The 19,489-nt window shown below is 46.1% G+C and overlaps 1 non-coding gene across 1 annotated transcript; it reads right to left on the bottom strand.

Moving 5' to 3' along the window:
- Window positions 1-18,242: 18,242 nt before the first annotated feature.
- On the bottom strand, window positions 18,243-18,377 carry LOC111826471. The gene has a single exon (XR_002829799.1). It is a non-coding gene; the product is annotated as a U11 spliceosomal RNA (small nuclear RNA).
- Between the last annotated feature and the right edge of the window lie 1,112 nt (window positions 18,378-19,489).

Below are 19,489 nucleotides of genomic sequence, written 5' to 3'. Positions count from 1 at the left end.
CAGGATATGGTGACGTTGGGGATGGAGAGGGGTGACATCAGGGAAAGATATACTTCCCTGTAGGTTTACAGCTGTGGGTATATGAAACAGAGTGTATTCTTATATTATTTATTTATATCACAACTGTAGACCTACTCTTGCCCATCCCTGTATGATATAACCTGTGCCTTTAAATATTTTTTATTGAATTTTAGAGAGAGAGGAAGAGAGAGGGAGAGAGAAAAACATCGATAAGAGAGCAAAGCACAATCATCTGCCTATTGCACACCCCCTACTGTGAATTAAGCACACAACCCAGGCATGTGCCCTGACTGGGAATTGAACCAGCAACCTTTTGGTACACGGGACGACACCAGCCAACTGAGCCACCTGGTCAGGGCTAACCTCCTCCTGCCGAGCAGTTGTGTTGACTTGGGGCCGTGCAGGCCTTCCACCTGCACAGAAAATAACATGCTCTCTACTGATTTGTACATGGGATTATAAATGATTTCCAACCCTAATGATCATGAATCAGTAATAGTGTAGCGAAGACAAGTGGCTGAATTCTCAAATATGTGAGTTTCTATCTTTGAAAAAGCAATTGTGAAGCAGGATGATGATGATGATGATGATTTTTAAATCTTTAACAGAATGTGTTGGCAAAAATCATACAAAATAAAGTAGGTGATCAATTTTCATATTCTTTATTTGATTTCCTTGGAACACAGCAAGATCATATTAGAAAGAGAGTATCTACAATTTCCCTCTGCCTCTGATTATAGTAGAGGGAGGTAAAGAGAAACATTTTTGCTTTTGATTTCAAGTCCTCTCACTACTAATCATCAAGCATCTTTTCAGGTGCTTATTGACCAACTGTCAATTTTGTTTGAAAAAGACATGTATCAGGTCCTTTGCCCATACTTTAATTGGGTTCTTTGTGCTTGTGTTGTTGTTGAGTTGTAAGGGTCATTTATTCTGAATATTAGAATGTTGTCAGATATACTAGAGGCCCGTTGCACGAAGATTCGCACAATAGGCCTTCCTTCCCCTGGCTGCCGGCACCAGTTTTCCTCTGGCACCCAGGACCCAGGCCTTTGGTCCGGCCACAGCGGAGAAGCCAAGCCTCTTCAGTCTTCAGTCTTCAGTCATCTTCAGTTTTCGCTCATAGCCTTCAGTCTTTGCTCCGCACCTGCATATGCAAATTAACCCGCCATCTTTGTTGGGTTAATTTGCATACTCATCCTGATTGGCTAGTGGGTGTAGCAGAGTGATGACCAATTTACATATTTCTCTTTTATTAGTGTAGATGATTTGCAAATATTTTCTTCTATTTTGTGGGTTTTCTTTTCAATTTCTGGCAGGTGTCCTTTGAGGCACAAAAATTTTTCATTTTGATGAAGGTCAATTTATCTACTATTTCTCTTTGGTTGCTTGTGCATCATGTATCATGTCTCAGAAACCTTAATCCAAAGTCATAAGAACTGACACCTGTGTTTCCTTTTTAAAGTTATAGTTTTATCTCTTGTATTGTAGGTCTTTGGCTCATTTTGAGTTAATTGTTGTATATGGCATGAGATAGGGCTCCAAACTCATTCTTTTGGAGATGTCCCAGCACCATTTGGTAAATGGCCTTGGTACCCTAGTTGAAAATCAATTGACCTTAGATAGATGGACTTATTTCTGGACTCCCAAGTCAATGCTCTTGAACACTGCCTTGATCGCTGTAGCTTTGTAGTAGTTTTGAAATCAGGATGGGTGAGTTCTCCAACTGTTTTTCTTTGTCAATGGTTTTGGCTGTTTTGAGTCCCTTCGGTATGAATTTTAAGATAGTTTGTGAGCTTCTTGGATATGTTCAGATATTAAAATGATAACTGGCTCACAGGAGGCTGAAGAACAAGACTTGTGAGATGCACAGAACCAGGCTGCTCTGGAAGCCGGCAAAGAGGGGCCGGGGCTGTGCTCGACTTGATAAGAGGGCTATCCCTTACGTGTCTGTGAACAAATTCTAATAGCTCCTTTGTTGTTGCTTTGCATTCCACAGTTGCCAAGTCCTGGTGCAGGCAGCCAGTTGGCCGGGTCCCATGCCGAAGCTTTCGCTATCAGGAACAAGGAAGGGGGGCGCTTCTCCTTTTAACTTTGGTATTAGGAGATGGGACTGCAGCCGGCGACAAATTTCACTGCATTTTAAAATGATATTCACTGCACCAATGGGGGTATTTACTTTGTCCTTTCCCTAGACTGTACACCCCTTTAAATCTTGCAAGGACTATGCTTTACCCAACATTTTTATCTGCCGCTCTCTGCAAGAAGCATTTCTCCTCAAGTAAAGGGACTGTGTCTTTTACTTCTGTATTCCTGGCACCTAGAAAAGGCCCCTGTCAAATAAATACATATGGAAGCCAAAGCGAATCCTAACGACCCCCGGCCTGACAGGCGGTGTGATGACCCTCACTCATGGTGTACATGAGCCAAGTGAACCTTCCAGGGTGTCATGTACTAAAGTTCACATAAAAGTAATTACAAGGTTGGGACTTAAGTTCAGGTCACTGGGCTCCGAAACCCACAGCTCCTCTGTCTTGTTCCAATGACTTCCTGGACGTCAATTGGCCAAAACACAACGAACAAATGTATAGAAGTAAAGCAGATATCCTGAAAATGGACTATTTTTGAAATGTAGGCCCAAATTGAATTTATTCCACAGAATAATAAAATATGTTTACGGCCTGGGCCTGTGTTCTCAGTGGTTAGAGCATCAGCCTGTGCACCGAAAGGTTGTGGGTTCAACTCCTGGTCAAGGGCACCTACCTGGGTGGCAGGTTCAATCCCCTGCCCCAGTCAGGGCACATGCAGGAGGCAACCAATTGATGTGTGCCTCTCCCGACACCCCCAATGAAAAAAGATCCTTTGACGAGGACTAAACAACAAGGACAACGAAGTTTACAAAGTCTCTCCTGTCTCTCCCAGTGTTTCAGATTCAAATCCGACTGAGATTTCTTATGCCCCGAGGTCAAGCAGGAGGCCTGTCCTTTCAAGCTGGAAGGAATCAGGGCTTCTGCTTAGATTCCAGTTCATCTTTCATTTCCACTCCTCAGATATTTATAACCATAAGCCCCTAATCTGGTGAAAGAGCTTAGCCCCTCCACCCCCAAGGTTTTACCCTCAATGGAACACAACCAAAGCTGGGGGTTCCGACTCCCCACACCTCCGACCACTCTCTTGCCCCAGCTTCAGCTTCTCAGTTAGAACATTCCAGAGAAGAAACATATTTACAATTCAATCCCAAGAGTGGCTATGCATTCTTAAAGACAGACCTTAGTCCTGTTGCTTTCGAAACTTTAAATGTGAATTCTTCTTGAGATTACTATCGTACTTTGTTCTTGGGGCGGGGGGCGGGGGGGGGTGGCGAGAAAGAGCTATAAGCACCCAAACATGAGGCTTTCTCCATACACTAATTTCCTTCTCAGTTATGAAGCTTATTGTTTGTTTGAACAAAGAGGAATAGGAGCTATTAGTAGCTGTTTACATTACGAGAATGAGGGCACCGGGAGGGGGAGGGGAGAGACCTCCATTAATGTGCCAGGGCGTTGATTATGGTGACACTGAGAGCCCTAAGAACGAAGGAGGACACCCTTATTTTTATTTTCTTTCTGTGTAGTCAAGACTCGGTACCTATCATCTGGTAAATACCACTGACATATTTGAGAGAGTCCAGATTTAGTGTTAAGATTTAGATTAAACAGCAGTTTGATTTAAAAAACAACCACCACCACCACCACAAACCACCCTGGAGCTCTGAGGTCAGGTGTGTGCAGTCACCACATTACCGCGTAGGGACGGAAGGGTCCACGCCGAACACACGGGCAGTGAGCATTTCTGCCACATGGTGGTCTCCAGTTCTCCCAAGGAACCCTTGCCTTTTGGGAGGTGGTGGCCTGGGACACAAACTAGGCTTCCCATAAATATTTACAGAGCAGATGAGTGAATGAAATTCACTGGAATTAAACATGACGCGTTTGGACTGAGCAGAATTCGCTTTCATTTCGGTGGTTTTGCTGAAACCTTAGAGCAGGGAGTTTCCTCTGCTCTCCCCTCCCTCTGAGCACAGCACACGCAGGCCTGCTAATCAGAATATTTTCATCAAAGGGAAAAAGGTCGTCTGCATGAATAGAAAACGGCGAGATCCTGTGACAGACTCTCTCCTCTCACCCACTAATTTGACATTCCATCTGGTCATGTGGTTTTTCAAACTCAGAGCACTAGCGACAGGTCAGATTTGTTTTGTTTTGTTTTTTAATCTCTTTGGGGGACACACTCAGCCACAGACCAGAGGGCAGAGTAACAAATGCAGATTAAGTGTGAGGCGGGGTCCAGGCTCTGAATTGGACTGTGTTTAATTTAACAGATAATCAAAGCATTAAATGAAGGCATAATTTGTCAGCCAGAGGTCACCCTATTGTCTCTTGAACCATCAAAGGGGACAGTCGCGCTAATTTAATTCACGTGGGAATCACTGTTTACCATCTCCGGGCCCTAATGGAAGGGCACGGGTTTTCAAACTGGAAAAATAATCGCGGGTGTTGCCACCAAAGCCATGGCACCTCCTGCGCGTCTCTCCTGCGCAGAACAGGCTGCGTTTCAAAGGGCCCTTTTCTTGCACGTGGAAATATTTACTCACGAGTTTCTGAGGAGCTGCCGGGAAGCACCAAGCACCGCATGTTCAGTCCCAGAAGCAAACTGCTGGTGTGCACACTGCGGTGATGGGTGGCGCGGTGGCCTGCTCTGCCTCCAGGTCACGGCTGCATCCTCTTTTCCTTCTGAACACCAGCCCTCCATCCGCGGTTCCTGCCGGCCAAGTGCCTTGCTGTGGATCCCTCAGCAGATGCAACCTTTCCTGCTTCAGTATTGGGGACCTACGGTGTGCTGGGCCCTGGCAGAGGGCACACCCCTCCAGGGGGATCGCCTGGCCAGGGGACCCAGGAGACGTGGGGCTCACGCCCACTGTGAGGCTACCCGGAGCTGGGAGGGTCGGCTTTCCACCCACACTGACTTCCATCCTTCAGGGATTGAAACATCCCCTCTGTGAGCACAAACGTTCAGGTTGCTTGCCAGAAAAAGAAAGTTCCCAGGATTTGGGTTCCTGAAGCTCCGGGCAAGCAGCATTTGCACAAATGGCGGGGAGGGGGGGGGGGCGGGCGGCGAGGCAGGGAGGGGTAGGGAGGGGGCTCTTCCAAGGGCCTGGTTGGCATGGTTTTCCAATGTGCTTAGGTTGCATTTAGACCTTGTGTTTTTAAAAGTGAAATTTTAGCATTTTGCATTTAATACCCAACTAAAGCTCTTTGGCACATTGACTTAAAAGGCCTTGAAAGTGCCAAGACTTGGTAGCTTGGATAACATCTTTGGAAAGGTTAAATGAGTCAATTTCCTAAAGCTTTCGTGGGCACAAGCACAGGATTCTCTGCCCAGCTGAAAAAGCCGAGTTCTTCAGCAAACCCCTCCTTCCTCAGTGCCTCTGAGCTCAGGGAAAGCTGCCTCTGTAGGGCTGGGGGGGGGGGGGGGAATGGGGGGGGTTGCTTGACCTCTGGGGGTCTGACAGGGCCTCCAAGACTTTGAGCAAGACTAGGGGGAAAGGGGGAGGAGGAATAAGGAAGAGGAGGAGGAAGGGAGGAGGAGGAGGACCTGGAGAAGGAGGAGGAGGAGTCCTGGAGACCTGCCAGCAGGGGGCGCCGCGGCCCCCAGCGGAGACAAAGGCCATGAGCCCTGCGCTGGGGGAGAAAGGCTGCTCCTCCCAGAGTGAATCTGCTGGGGAGACTGCAGCACCAGGAAGGATGGCCCCTCCCACCACCGCCACCAAGGAAATCCAAACACAGGCAGCCAAAGAGGGCTGACAATGTGAAGCCCTCTCCTGCTGAGGGGTGGGAGACTGTGGTGTCTTTTCTAAGATGGTTTCCATGTTCTGCTCTGTCCCCACATCCACAGACCGATTTTCCGCTCCTGTGGCTTTCAGGGGTGGCGTGGATGCGGGGCCCCAGGCCTCCCTGATTCTGCAAGCCCATTCCTGAGCCTCAGTGAGCTGGGCTGTGTTGGGAGGGAAGGCAAACCAGAAAGTCCTGACTTCACTCAGCAGCACCCACAGCACTGGCAAGGCCTTCCCATTCATCAGCCCGCCCCCGAGGCCCAGCCACTCAGGCGGTGACCTCATTCCAACTGCTCTGAAGTGAGTTGGGTGAAACCTTAGCCAGAGGCCCAGAGAAACAGACCTGCCTTCTGCTCCCAGGAATTTGCAGGCACACGCAGGCCGCGCAGGGGGTTTTGAAGAAACACCATTATATTTTTTTCTAGCCCAGGCCACAGGCCATCACACTGGGCTTCCCAGTCCTAAAAACACATTTTCCACACTCACAGTCACTTTAACCCCGGGCAGGCCTCCTATTCAGTATCAGGTAGGAGCACGATCTCTCAGGGCTGTGGCTGCACAGACACTCCTCCTTGCCTCTCTGCTCAGGTCTGTTGCCTGGCTGTGCCGAGGCCTCCAGAAGACACTAGTGCAGGCTGGGCCAAAATGCCCGAGCATCCCCTCAGAGTGAGACAGAGAATCTGGTGAACCTGCAGAGTCCTGCGCTCGCCTAGGGGTGCCAGCCCCCAAGGCCTCAGGAGAACAGAAAGGGGGCTGTGACCAGTGTCTGGGCCCTGTGCTCAGGGAAAGCCAGCTTCTCCCAGGGACATCCACACACAGGCGGCCTCTCCCCAGGAGGCACACCTGGGCTGGCAGCAGAGTGTTACAGTTCCTCATCCCCTACTCGTGCTGACCCAAACATGTGGGAATTTCACCCAAAGTCACTTCCCCTGGCCACATAGCCAGGTCTTTCCCGACATTTGAAGGGTTAAATGGAAAAACAAGTCAAAGCCAAGTTTCAGAATTAAATTTCCTGTGTATCCTTGATACCTTACAACAGAAATCCAGAAAGGAGAAAAAGGAACAAGGAGCCAACTTCTCTGGTACTTTCCCCTGTGCCCCAGCGAACCCACAGCTTCCTCCCCTCCCACCAGAGTTGGGAAAGATCTGAATACTGCGATTATGACATCCTGCATTGGGTACATTTTCCCTTTTAAGATAAAAGTTTTATTTCACAGAGAAGCACAAAGCCCCCACTGTCATGAACAAGCCAGGGCCTCTCCAGGCTCAAGGACCTTCCAGAGGGAAACAAAAGGCATTAGCTCTTGATTAAAGGAAGTCCTCGGTGGCCCCGGCCCGGGCCTCCCGCACTCTAGCTCCTGGCGGGTCATGGCAGGGCGCTCCTGGAGTCCTCGGACCACAGCCCTGCTCTCCCTCTCAGGCTGAGGCACTTCTACTAAATCACCATAATCTAATTTCAGAATAGGGTAGATTCATTTTATTTATTTTTATTATATATACATATATATATTGATTTCAGAGTGGAAGGGAGAGGGAGAGAGAGATAGAAACATCAATGATGGGAGAGAATCATGGATCTGCTGCCTCCTGAATGCCCCCTATTATAGATCGAGCCCGCAACCCGGGTATGTGCCTTGACGAGAATCAAACCATGACCTCCTGCCTGGTTCATAGGTCAATGCTCAACCACTGAGCCACACTGGCTGGGCAGGTAGATTCATTTTATAATAAATATCTTAAAAGTGGAATGAAAAAGCCAAATTTGATTATCTCCTGGCTTTCCAGTCGGCTCTGACAGAGGGGTCATCAGGGATGCCCCCGGGGTGTGTGTGGTCATTGCAGCATTCTTAGACATTGCATGTTACTGGACATTCTGGTCCTCCCAGGGACACCCCGGGGTCTTTTGAGCACTGAGTGCAGTGAAGCAGAGAACACCCACAGACCCACAGCATGGGATGAAGAAGGGGAACCCCAAACCCAGTCTCTTACTACAAGAGGGGAGGGAAGGACACCCCTTTCTCTTCTGTTTCCCTCCTTTCCTTGAGTCCCTTTCCTCTATGTCAGTGGTTCTCAACCTTGGCTGCACATTAGGATCACCTGGGAATCTTTTTAAAATCCTGATTTCTGGGCCTCATCCTCCGGAAATTCTGTTTCTTTGTTATGGGGTGGGACCACAACATTAGTGACAAAGAAACAGAATTTCCGGAGGATGAGGCCCAGAAATCAGGATTTAAAAGATTCCCAGGTGATTCTAATGTGCTGCCAAGGTTCAGAACCACTGCTCTACGTGGTTGTAAAGCCTTTCTTTACAAGAGCAGTGCAGTAACAGCCACACCCTCAGAAAGGAGGACTCTCTGAGGCCCACGCTCCTGGCAGAACCAAGCATGGACTCTGCTTCCTGACCCTGGGAGGCAGCGAGGGGCCTTTTCTGCTCTGAGTTGATGTTTGGGATCTGGGTTTCCCTAGTCACAGGGTTCCTGTTCCACAGCTAAACACCCGCTGCCTGAGCATCGACCTCAGCTGCTCAACCCCTTCCACCAGCCAACACCTGGGTTTTCCCAGGAACCTACCACATGGACATCTGCGGGAACCTTCACCTGGCCCAGATCCAACACGCCCTGAACCAAGGCTCTGCACCTGTGACTAATGGCACTTCCCCTCATTGCAGGTTCACAGGTATACTGCACCCCTAGTTTGGGAACTTTGGGAGATGAAGCTCCTCCTTAGAGAAACCAATTCCCAACCTCATTTCTACTCCACACCGAGTACGTAAATATCCTTAGATTCTTAATCCTGGTGCATCCAGAGCCTGGCCTAAAGGGTTACCCAGCAACCCACAGGGACAGCGATGCTGCCCCATGGGAGTCTGGTACTCAGACAGATCGGGTGCCATGTGCAAATCCTGTGAAACACGCAATTCAGTTTCACAGCCCGTGTGGCTCAATACACTTACATGGGCTCTGAGTCATCCCTTATCCTGATGCCCGTTTGCAGAATCTCAGCAGAAAATGTACTTGAGGTGGAGAAAAAGGACTTAGAACAAAACGTCAGTGAAAAGAAATGTCAGAGGCTCCTTTGCTTACTCGTCTTCCAACCAGAAAGACCCCAGCAGGGCTACTGATTCCTCATACATTCTCAGGGGGTTTTGTACAAGGTCACGGGTAGACAAATTCATGCCTACGAGGCAGAGAAGTTCCCCTTTTGTTTAAAAGTAATCAAAAGAGAAACAAGAATATAACTAACTAGATGCCCAGTGCACAAATTCATGCACAGGTGGGGTCCCTCGCCCTGGCCAGTGATTGGGGCCACAGGAGGTTGGTCGGCCAGCCCCAGGGGGAGGGGCCACGGGAGGTTGGCCCACTGGCTTCATCAGGGCGGCTGGGGGCGGGGGGAGGGGCTGTGGGAGGTTGGCTGTGGGAGTGCACTGCGTTGAGCGTTTTCCCCCTGGTGGTTAGTGCACATCATGGCGACCAGTCGACATTCAGTAGTTCAGTCGCTTAGGCTTATATATATATATATATATATATATATATATATATAGAGAGAGAGAGAGAGAGAGAGAGAAAGAGAGAGAGAGAAGTTTAAATACTATCAAATTAACTTTGAATTGTTTTGATTCATTTACTTCTTTATCTTCACGCTCCAGTGGGAAATATGAACATTTGAGTCCCTAGACTGCATCTGAGTGGATGGCTGCTGTGGGGCCCTCTTTGGGAGACTGCTTTTGCCCATCGCTGCAAATGTAGACAGTAACTGTTGACATAAGATTGTGAGCTGGCTCAGAGACCATGACTTTTTTTGGATCGTTAAGAATTTTTGTAAATCAAAACCAAAATAAAACAGGAGTTCAGGTGACTGTAAGAAGGAAAGCTCTCAAAATTGCATTGAAATCTGGGGGTTTACCACAGGGTCCCCAGTGGGCTCTGCAGACAGAACTCAAGTGCAGTTGGTGTTTGCTCACTGAAAGGAGGTGCAGGGCTCCCCTATGCAAAGTAGTGATGACACTCACCTGTCCTGGGAGAGAGAGCTCTGCGAAGAAGCCCACACACCCCATCCTAATTGGCTGCTCTTACCCTCCTCCAGGCCCCTTCCAGGCTTGGCAAAGCGCAACTGTGGTCTCATTAAGACTTGAGATCAAATCTGTCTTCAGCTTTATGCTCTCTGCTGTTTGGCTTTTCATTTTCTATAAAAACAGCAGCTAGAATTTAGCAAGTGGTCACTGTGTACCAGGCATTGTCCTCGTAATTTTTCAGTGGACACCCCTGTCACCATCGTCTCCATTCTACAGATAAGAAGACAAGTCTGGGGGCACCTGCCTGCAATGACCCCACTGTCAGAGGGAGTGACAGGATTGGTCCAGGCCAGCCCAGGTCTCCTCCCGCTCTGCTCCTCTGCTATGAGCGGAATCTCACTGCAAAGCTCAGTGAACTGCGTACCAGGCCATTGGGGGAAGAGTTAGGTTTCAGCCTGGGCTCTGTCACTCAATTACCTCCACGAGTTTTGGTTTCTTCGGCAGCAGCAGAAGACAGGTCGGACAGGTTGTTGCACAATCCCACCGAGCGTGATTGTTGGCATTTAGAAGGCACTCAGTGAATTCCGGCTCTTGTAGTTGCTGACTCTGATAACCAGTAGGTCCGTGTGTGCTAATCTTGACATGCTTTCCAGGGTCTTGGTGGGAGCTGGGGGGAGGGGGCAGGGATATTGGGCTGAGGGAGAGCATTGGTTGTAGCAAGATAGAGAACACCGCTCTCCTGCACCCAGACCAGCCAGGTGTGACTGTCATGTTCCCTGGCCCTCTCACAGTTCCCTCTCTATACTATGTGACATAAGATTGTGAGCTGGCTCAGAGACCATGACTTATGTCACACAATCATGAGTTCTTCAGCCCAGTCGCATCCTGGGCTGCCCTTCCCTCTGCACCCCCACTGAAACAGCCATGAGCTCCGTGAGGCTTGTGGGAACAGTAATGAATGCACCACCAGCAGCTGGGCTAATCCAGGTAGGAGAATGTGGGCAGGACTCGTCGGCACACCCCGCCTCTCCATATAACTCAGCACGCATGTTTCTCATTGGATGTGATTTGAGTGTGGACGAGTGTGTTTGTGCTTGGACCCTGCCTCATCCACAGAAGGATCTGGTCTTCCTGGGCACTAGTTCAGGAGCTCTTCAGTGTTGGTCGGGAGGGAAGCTGGGGTTGGGTGTGGGCAGGAGGCCCGTGGGTGCACCCCTGCAGGTGTCCTGCCTGGACCTCTCACCGCCTTCATGTTTCTCTCCTTTTCACCACCTCTCTCCCTCCCCACTCCAACCCATGTCTGTGATTCTATACTTGGGTCCTCATACACCAACATCAGAATCTCCCGCCCAGATTGAGGGCAAGATTCCAGCTGGGCTCCCTGACCTTGCCTGGGAGGATCAGCATGGCGCAGCACTCGCCAGGATGCAGGAGTGCCAGCTGCCGTGGGACACCTGCCACTCCCGTGGATAGACCGGAGCCTACAATGTTCACTTCCTTGCTTCCAAGGTTTCAGATGTGTTGGCATCAAATTCCAGGTCCATCCGCTGGATTAGCCTTTCCCCACACTGCCATGACGAAAATACTAATAACAGTAACTCCATGAGAATCACACACACGCACACATGCATGCATGCATGTATGCACACACACACTTTTCTTGCATTGCGCTCTCTTCCCTCTGACTCCCAGCATTTCCCCTAGTGCATAACTGAAACCATACGCCTCCCATTACACACCCGGAGGGTATAATTCTTAAAAAGTGTTTCCTGCATGTTTATATGGTAAAAATATGTATTTGTTAAAAATAATGTTTAAAGTCAGAAATAACTTATGCATTGACAGTTTATAAGGGGAGTTTGAACACCTTCCCCCACCTCCCTTATTCACAAAAGTATCTTACTGTTTCCATAGATACAAATATACTGACAATGGCAGAGTCCTCAGAGAAATCCACTCCATCAGCCTTGGATTACATGGGGGAATGGAAGGGCGTGCGCAAAGGGGAAATTCAGGAGCCACAGCCCACCATCCCTCCAGCTCCTCTGCAGTGGGCTACAGCTGGATGTCAGGGACTTGCAAATGTGCTGTAGGCCCAGAGGAATTGACTCAAACTTGAACCTCACACCTGTCTGCCTGCTGCCCCTGCTGACAGGGGCGGGGCTTGCACCGGCTCTGCCACTAGTAACAAGTCTCACTTATGGATCAAAAGAGGTGTGTTCCTGCCCTCACTGGTTTTGCTCAGTGGATAGAGCGTTGGACTTCGGACTGAAGGGTCCCAGGTTCAATTCTAGTCAAGGGCATGTACCTTGGTTGTGGGCATATCCCCAGTGGGGGGTGTGCAGGAGGCAGCTGATCGATGTTTCTCTCTCATCGATGTTTCTAACTTTCTATCCCTCTCCCTTCCTCTCTGTAAAAAATAAATAAATAAATAAATAAATAAATAAATAAATATATATATATATATATATATTTTTTTTAAAAAAGAGGTGTGTTCTGGTCAAAAGAGGAAAAAGCCACTATGGTGATTAAGCCCTGTAATAATTCATCAGGGTGGCTGCCGGGTTGTACTGCATGTTGCTGTTGGGCACTTGGTGCAGGATATTCTCTGGAAAAGGTAACATCAGAAACAAAACAAAACACAAAACCCTGGACAAGTTTAGACCCCCTGGGATGAAGTACAAGGGATGAAGTACAAGGGGAATACCGACGGCATCCAGATGCTGTGAAAGAAGAGAAGGCATTCTGAAGGGGCAAATTCAGAAGCCGGCAGGTCCAGTGAACATAGATGTGAACCCGAGCTTAACCTTTAGTTTGAAAACCCGAGTTCCACATTCATAATAAATATATCACCTTGATCACCCATTACAGCTTGCTTCTTATTCTCTTACCTGCTTAATTCTGTCTAGGACTATCTATGGGGCTTAAACTTGCCTCTGAAATGATGAAAAAGTTTTGGAAATTAACAGTGGTGATGGTTGCACAACATTACAAATGTAATTAATGTCACTGAACTATACTCTGAAAATGGTCAAATTGGCACAGTTTATGTTTTAACACAATAGAAAAAAATTTTAAATAGCCACCCAGAAATCTAAGAAAATGTGTTTAGTTTAGCTAAAAATAGAGGAAGGGAAATAGAAATTGTATTGTCAGTTATTCTGTATTTTGTTAAATGCATATAACAGAGGTCACCTTTTTGTCTACAACAATTCAAGAATAAAATTAATGGCTTTACTTTTAAGAAAAAACCCATTTGCCCTCTGAAGGCCATGGTTAGAACAGACAGTATCTTCCTAGTGAAATGTCGCCCTCCTCTCCTTGTGCTGTGGCTTAAGGTCTGTGAGGCTCTATCACCAAGAGGCCTTGGGGTGGGGACTCGTAAGGTTTCAGGTGTTGGTCCTAGTGATGACACCACTTACCCCATCACTGGCAGCTAACGCAGCTCTCTCTGAAGGATGGCACCCAAGTTACCCACAGTTGCTGTCTTACAGGCCAGTTTGATCTGAACCTGGCCAGTATTATTCAGAAAGATCCTAGGAGGACAGGGGTGGATGTTCAGGGAGTAGGGGAGCTGTTGCCACTTGCAGGGGGTCAGGGACACCTGATAGATGACTTGTATACCCTAGACCATGTCTCTCTGTGATCCAGATAGAATATCAGAGATCTGTTTTCAGTCTTTCCACCATCTCTCTTCCAAAAAAAAAGTCAAAAAAGGGAGCTTGCTAAATGTGGTTAAAAGTTCAAACTTACCTGACTTAAATCTCTACTAGATATCACCATATTCTATATAGATACTGGCAGAGTCCCCACTCCTCGTAAAGAAAGTCAAGTTGACCATCTGGATAGAGAGGAGATTGTGTGGATTGCAATACTTCCCTCGTGTTCTGGGGTCGTCTACAGAGGCTCTTTCTACCCATTTACATTGGATTGCCCTTTATGAATGTGATTGCTATTCGGGTATGTAGATATTACTGAAAAGATCAAAAGGTGACCAATTATTCTTTCCATTGAGTGCATGAACAAGATATTAAAAACTCAGAATTTGCTTGGAGAACAAAATCCACCCATGTAACGCCTCATTGTGCTTTGTACCACCCACTTTGTGTAGCTGCCGTCCCCTGTGGTTAAAAAGGAATTTAACCTTTGCTCTCAAATGGCAGCTGAATATCAACTAACCAGAAACCAGTAAGGGTATTTCATAGTAAATGATCATTGGTCTTGGCATTAGGAATTGTTAAAAATATGGATGGATGGAAGCCAAATGGATGAATAGAAGGATGGATGGATGAGTGGATGGATGAATGAATGGATGGATAATGGCTGGATGATGATAGATGAGTGGATGAAAACACAGGGACAGGCTGGAAGGGAAGTAAAACAAAACCTATAAGACTTGGTTGACACAGTGGCAACTTAAATGTGGAAAGGTAATTTACATTGACTACAACTGTGTTTGTAGTATTAATGTACTTAGCAATATTTCTCAAAGCATGACCTGCACTCTACATTTGTCAAGAAATTGGGGCATTTGTAAAAATGCAGACTACTGGGCTCCTCTTGAGAAATTCAAAGTTAGAATCACTAAGGTGGGTCCAGGAATCTGCATTTTCACAAGTTCTCCATGCACAGAAAAGTTGAAAATCACTCAGAGGTAGTGTTGCTAAATCAAGGAAATAAAGCAGCTTTATTCTTATTTTCCATTTTTATGCCTATGGAAAAGCTAAGGGAAGGAAAAGGAGCAAAGTCTCTCATTAGGAATGACACCACAGACACACGAAGTAAAAGCAAACAAATTTAGATGGGTCACTCGAGAACAGACTGATCACACACACTGGTGATCACCCAGCACTCCACGCTGTAACACAGGAAATACGTCTGTTAGCCTAAAGACACTCTGTGCAATAATTTGAGGATTATATGGGCGGCATCTGCCATCTCCATATGGGGGAATAGTGAATACCTTTATAAAATGATACTTTCACAGAAAATGCAGCTTGAACATTTTAATACAATGCAAATGGAAATTACACAGAAATATCAGTCTGTCCCCATCGGTAACGCAGGGACAGTTAATTCATAGATGGTAGGGCACATGTGTCAGGAGAACGGAAATTTATTTCAATACAAATGCCTAGGCTTAGAGCATTGTGTGCATTTAAATTAAAAACATGGCATAGGTGTGTGTTCAGTATAAATGACTAGAATTACAGTAGCTTATGGATTCTGTGCATTTCAGAAATAAATTCCCAGAAGCCAATGACTTTAACACCAGCCTGTGTGATTCAAGCCCCAGTTTCAATATTCATCCTCACAACACTCACGGATGTGCAATCCATTCTCAGTATTGACTCTGGGGCATTTTCCACGAGACAAGCAGAGTGTCAGGAAGGCATGTATTAACCCCCCTTCCACGGCATCGCCTTCATTTCCTCTCTAACTCAGCCTAACGGCCAGGTCCCACCCAGCTGAAATACCATGTCCGTGGTGACAATCTGCAGCCTCAGGTAGGATTTCATTGTGCGATGTCACAGCAGATATACGGCACATACATAATCTGAGAACGTGATGCTCCCCCTTAAAGCCTATTCTAAGACAGGCAGACAGGAAATTCCATCTCTCCCAAACACTCAAGATATCCTCATATTTCAAATACATGAAAATGTATTTGGTTTGATGAACCCTCTGAGCCTGTTTCCCTGTTTGTAAATGGCAATGATACCTGTCTCCAAGGCTGATTGATGCTCACTGGCGTGTCTGCTGCCATGTCCGTATCCACTGTCCGCTATGGTTCCTTGATACCCAGACAGGTTAAATGTTCTGAATGTCACCTGTGCCTATTTCATACAAGTGCTTACATCAAATGAAGTCATTATAACCATTATTTATGGAAGGAGATGTTTAGTAAATTGGAGGTCATATAAACTCAGTCCTTAAATGATATGTCAAGTGAACCCAACTCGAGGTGAGAAAGTGGGATCCGGGTGCCCTCACCCCATAAGCAGCCTGGTTTGGCACACCCTCACCCATGCTCTGACCACTGTAAATGTTGCCCACCAACCTCCAAGTCTTCAACAATTTCCTGGGAGACTTCCTAAGTTATTTTCCTTTTTCAACATCAGGTCGGCCTTCTCCAGACCTAGACTCCCTCTACATCAAATGGGTAGAGCAAGAAGCCTTTCCAAGCTGGCCCTCAGGTCCCTGCTGTTGTGAACTAATTTCCCCATATAAAATGAGGAGTCTCATGACATCACTAATACAGATAAGCCTCTGCAAAGCAAAATGTAACCTGTGACTGCATTTACTGGACTGCTGTCACCTCGATGGGACATGGTCATTGGCAAACTAGACTCTTTCCAAAAGGTAGAAACACAGAGGGAGAGATATGAAGATGCTAACGCACAGCACGAATCTGAGGACTAATAGCCTGGAGAAGCAAGGTTTACAGAGCATCGTTAGGGCAGACTAAAGTCCGTCCACCACATGGAAAGGAAATTGCACTTACTTTACAAGGCTCTGGGGTGGGGGCTGGGGAAGCAGGATTAGGGTAGAAATGGAAGTCACAGTGAGATAGATTCTAGATTAATGTAAGTTCAAATTTTAAAAATGAAAGCCTTTTAAGTTGAAGCTTGTTTGCTGTGGCCTGGAGAGTTCTGGGGCTGGTCTTGATTAGGCCCAGGCCGGGGAATGCTCGGGGGTGTTGTGGAGCACAGGCAAGCCTTTGATCTGTGTTTGAGTTACATGGACTCCCAATGTTGAGATCCAAGGACTCTAAACTGTGAGCAAAGAAAGATACTAATCTTTTCAATTTGATCTCTTATGCTCAAAACCTGCCATCCGTTAAAAAGTTTGCATTAACTCATTGGTGGCTATTTGGAAAGACTGTTAGACACCAGTCATTTTACCATGGGGATAAAAGACACTGTTTAGCCCTAGCCAGTTTGGCTCAGTGGATAAAGCGTCAGTCTGAGGACCAAAGGGTCCTGGGTTCGATTCTAGTCAAGGGCATGTACCTTGATTGCAGGCTCCTCCCCAGCCAGGGCCCTGGTCGGGGTGAGTGCAGGAGGCAACCAATCAATGTGTTGCTCTCACATCGATGTTTCTCTCTGTCTTTCCCTCTCTTCTACTCTCCCTAAAAAGATCAATGGAAAAATATCCTCGGGTGAGTGACTTGTTTTTTATTCTGGTCAGGGGCACATGCCTGGGTTGCAGGCTCGATCCCCAATAAGGGGCGTGCAGGAGGTGGCCCATCAATGATTCTCTCTCATCATTGATGTTTCTCTCTCTCTCTCTCCTCTCTCCCTTCTTCTCTGAAATCAATAAAATAAAAACAGATGAACGTCCCTGATTTGGGGGGTTTATAACAGGAGGATACAGACAATTTTCAATATACACAAAGAACAGTCAATTACATGGTATTAAAGAGCCATGAGAAGGAAACAGAGGAGGAGTCAGCACACTGGAGGTGCACACTGAGAGGACTCGGAAATCCGTGAATCCCATGCAGGGAATTCTATGGACGGCTGAAACCCACAATAATCTCAACCTCCCCTTGCTTAATGTTAGTCATTCAACACTTTGTCACTAAACTGATTACCAGTGGCCCAAATAGAGAGCAAAACTGACAGATTGGAATCTCACTTCTGTTACCGGTGGCTTTTCTTCCCATGTGTTTGCTGAAGGTCAGATGTCAACACAAGCTCAGGAGACAGCAGGCAGAGGAGGAGAAATGATTTGGGTAAATCTCAGGTGGAGGGGCTCGCTCGGCCGGTCCAGGAGCTGCCCTGCCCTTTTCTTAGAACTCCAGTACAGAGCTCAGTTTCATAAGAGGCTGAAGAGATATGGTTGACATGGGACTCGGTGCAGCAAACTGGCCCAACATGTTTGGAAATAATTTGGCATCATGCACCACTGCTATAAGAAGTGTTCAGATCCTATGGCCTTTTCACCTTAAGTTTTAAATACATGCACTGTTTATATCATAAGAGGAATTGCTACCTATAAATAATTCAGCATATAAGCAAATGAAAGAAAACATTTCCATAATTCCCATCCTCTGTTGCCAGTGTCTTCTATGTTCTCTCAGACTTTTGGAAGTAGATGTGTGTGTGCATGTTTGTGTGTCTAGTAGAATATTGTGTGCATGTGTACAATAGTATATAGACGTCTGCATGATACCTAGACATACAGTATCTTAAAAAAAGCTTCACACACGTTCTGTTCTGTGATTTACTATGACATTACAGACATTTGTGTATGTCAACACAGCAGAGATCCTCATTTTCATTTGCAACAGTATAAAATTCCATATAAGACAATAATGTATTTTTTTTTTTTGCGGGCTCCAGGACCAATGATCACCAGCTGACCAAGTACCAAAAAATTATGCTCCCGAAATCTCTTGATGTGGATTCCGCACGTAGAGCAATCAGGCTGCTCTACATGTGCCTCTCACCGACAGAGGCCCTTTTTCATCTAACCTCTTTCTGATGAACATTATCTTTTTCAAACTTTAGTGTAAGAAACGTTCTACAAGAGATATTAGGCATGCATGTAATAAAAATAAAACCAAGTGTGTGCTGAGTGTTAAAGATAAACTATCAGTGGAATTGCCACGTCAGAAGTAGCACTTTTAACATTTTGATATTTAGTTTTCCTCCCCCAATGTGGTGTCACATAGCAGGAGGTGCCTATTTATTCCCATGTTCGTCATAAAACTGGTATTAATAGCTTAGTCTTTGGCAATTTAATCGCTGAAAATTAATATCCTGTTCTCTTCATTTGTATTTCTATGATAGTTGCTAAAAATTAGACACACACACGGCTGGTGAATGTGTGAGATGCTATTTTTGGGCACCAGTTGTCTGTGTTTTGCGTATTTCTCTTTGCTTGCCATCTCCATGACTTTTCGACTTTTATGTATCAGATTAATACATTTATTGGATAAATTATGCATACCTTTCCCATTTGTCAATTTTTATGGCCAAACCTATTCTTTTTATTTTTTATATAATATTTTGGTCTTGGTCTTAGTCTTATGCTAATAACCTCCACACCCCCAAATTAAGATGATATCCTCTTTATATATTTCATTTTCATATATTTAGCAAAAGTAGGTTTATAGTTGTTCACATGGAAAATGCAATAGTTAATACAAAGATAAACTGTTTTGCGTACTCATAACTGTAAATCTACTTTTACCTACCCCTGTATATTAATCTATCAATAACTTACTTTATGAATGTTGTAATGTTGGGAGCCAACTTCTTCCTTTTTCCCTAAAGATTATCCAATGTCTCTCTTTATTGTATAATCAAATGTTACTCCTTTGACTTGAAATATAATCTTTATCATACAGTTATAAAATCCCCAAATAGGCATGGGTCTATTTTTCTATTATTTGTTCAAAAAAATCACCTGTCTCTGCCCATTAGACTATAATGGGATAGCTAGCTTTCCTTTACAACTGCAGGGTGTGCTCTGGCCTGTGTGGCTCAGTGGTTAGAGGGTCAGCCTGTGCACTGAAGGGTCTGGGTTTGATTTCCGGTTAAAAGCATATACCTGGGGTTTTGGACTCACTCCCC

The sequence above is a fragment of the Myotis lucifugus genome, unplaced genomic scaffold, assembly GCF_000147115.1.
Source record: "Myotis lucifugus unplaced genomic scaffold, Myoluc2.0 scaffold_82, whole genome shotgun sequence".
Taxonomy (NCBI): Eukaryota; Metazoa; Chordata; class Mammalia; order Chiroptera; family Vespertilionidae; genus Myotis; species Myotis lucifugus.
This window is presented reverse-complemented; position numbering and strand designations above follow the sequence as displayed.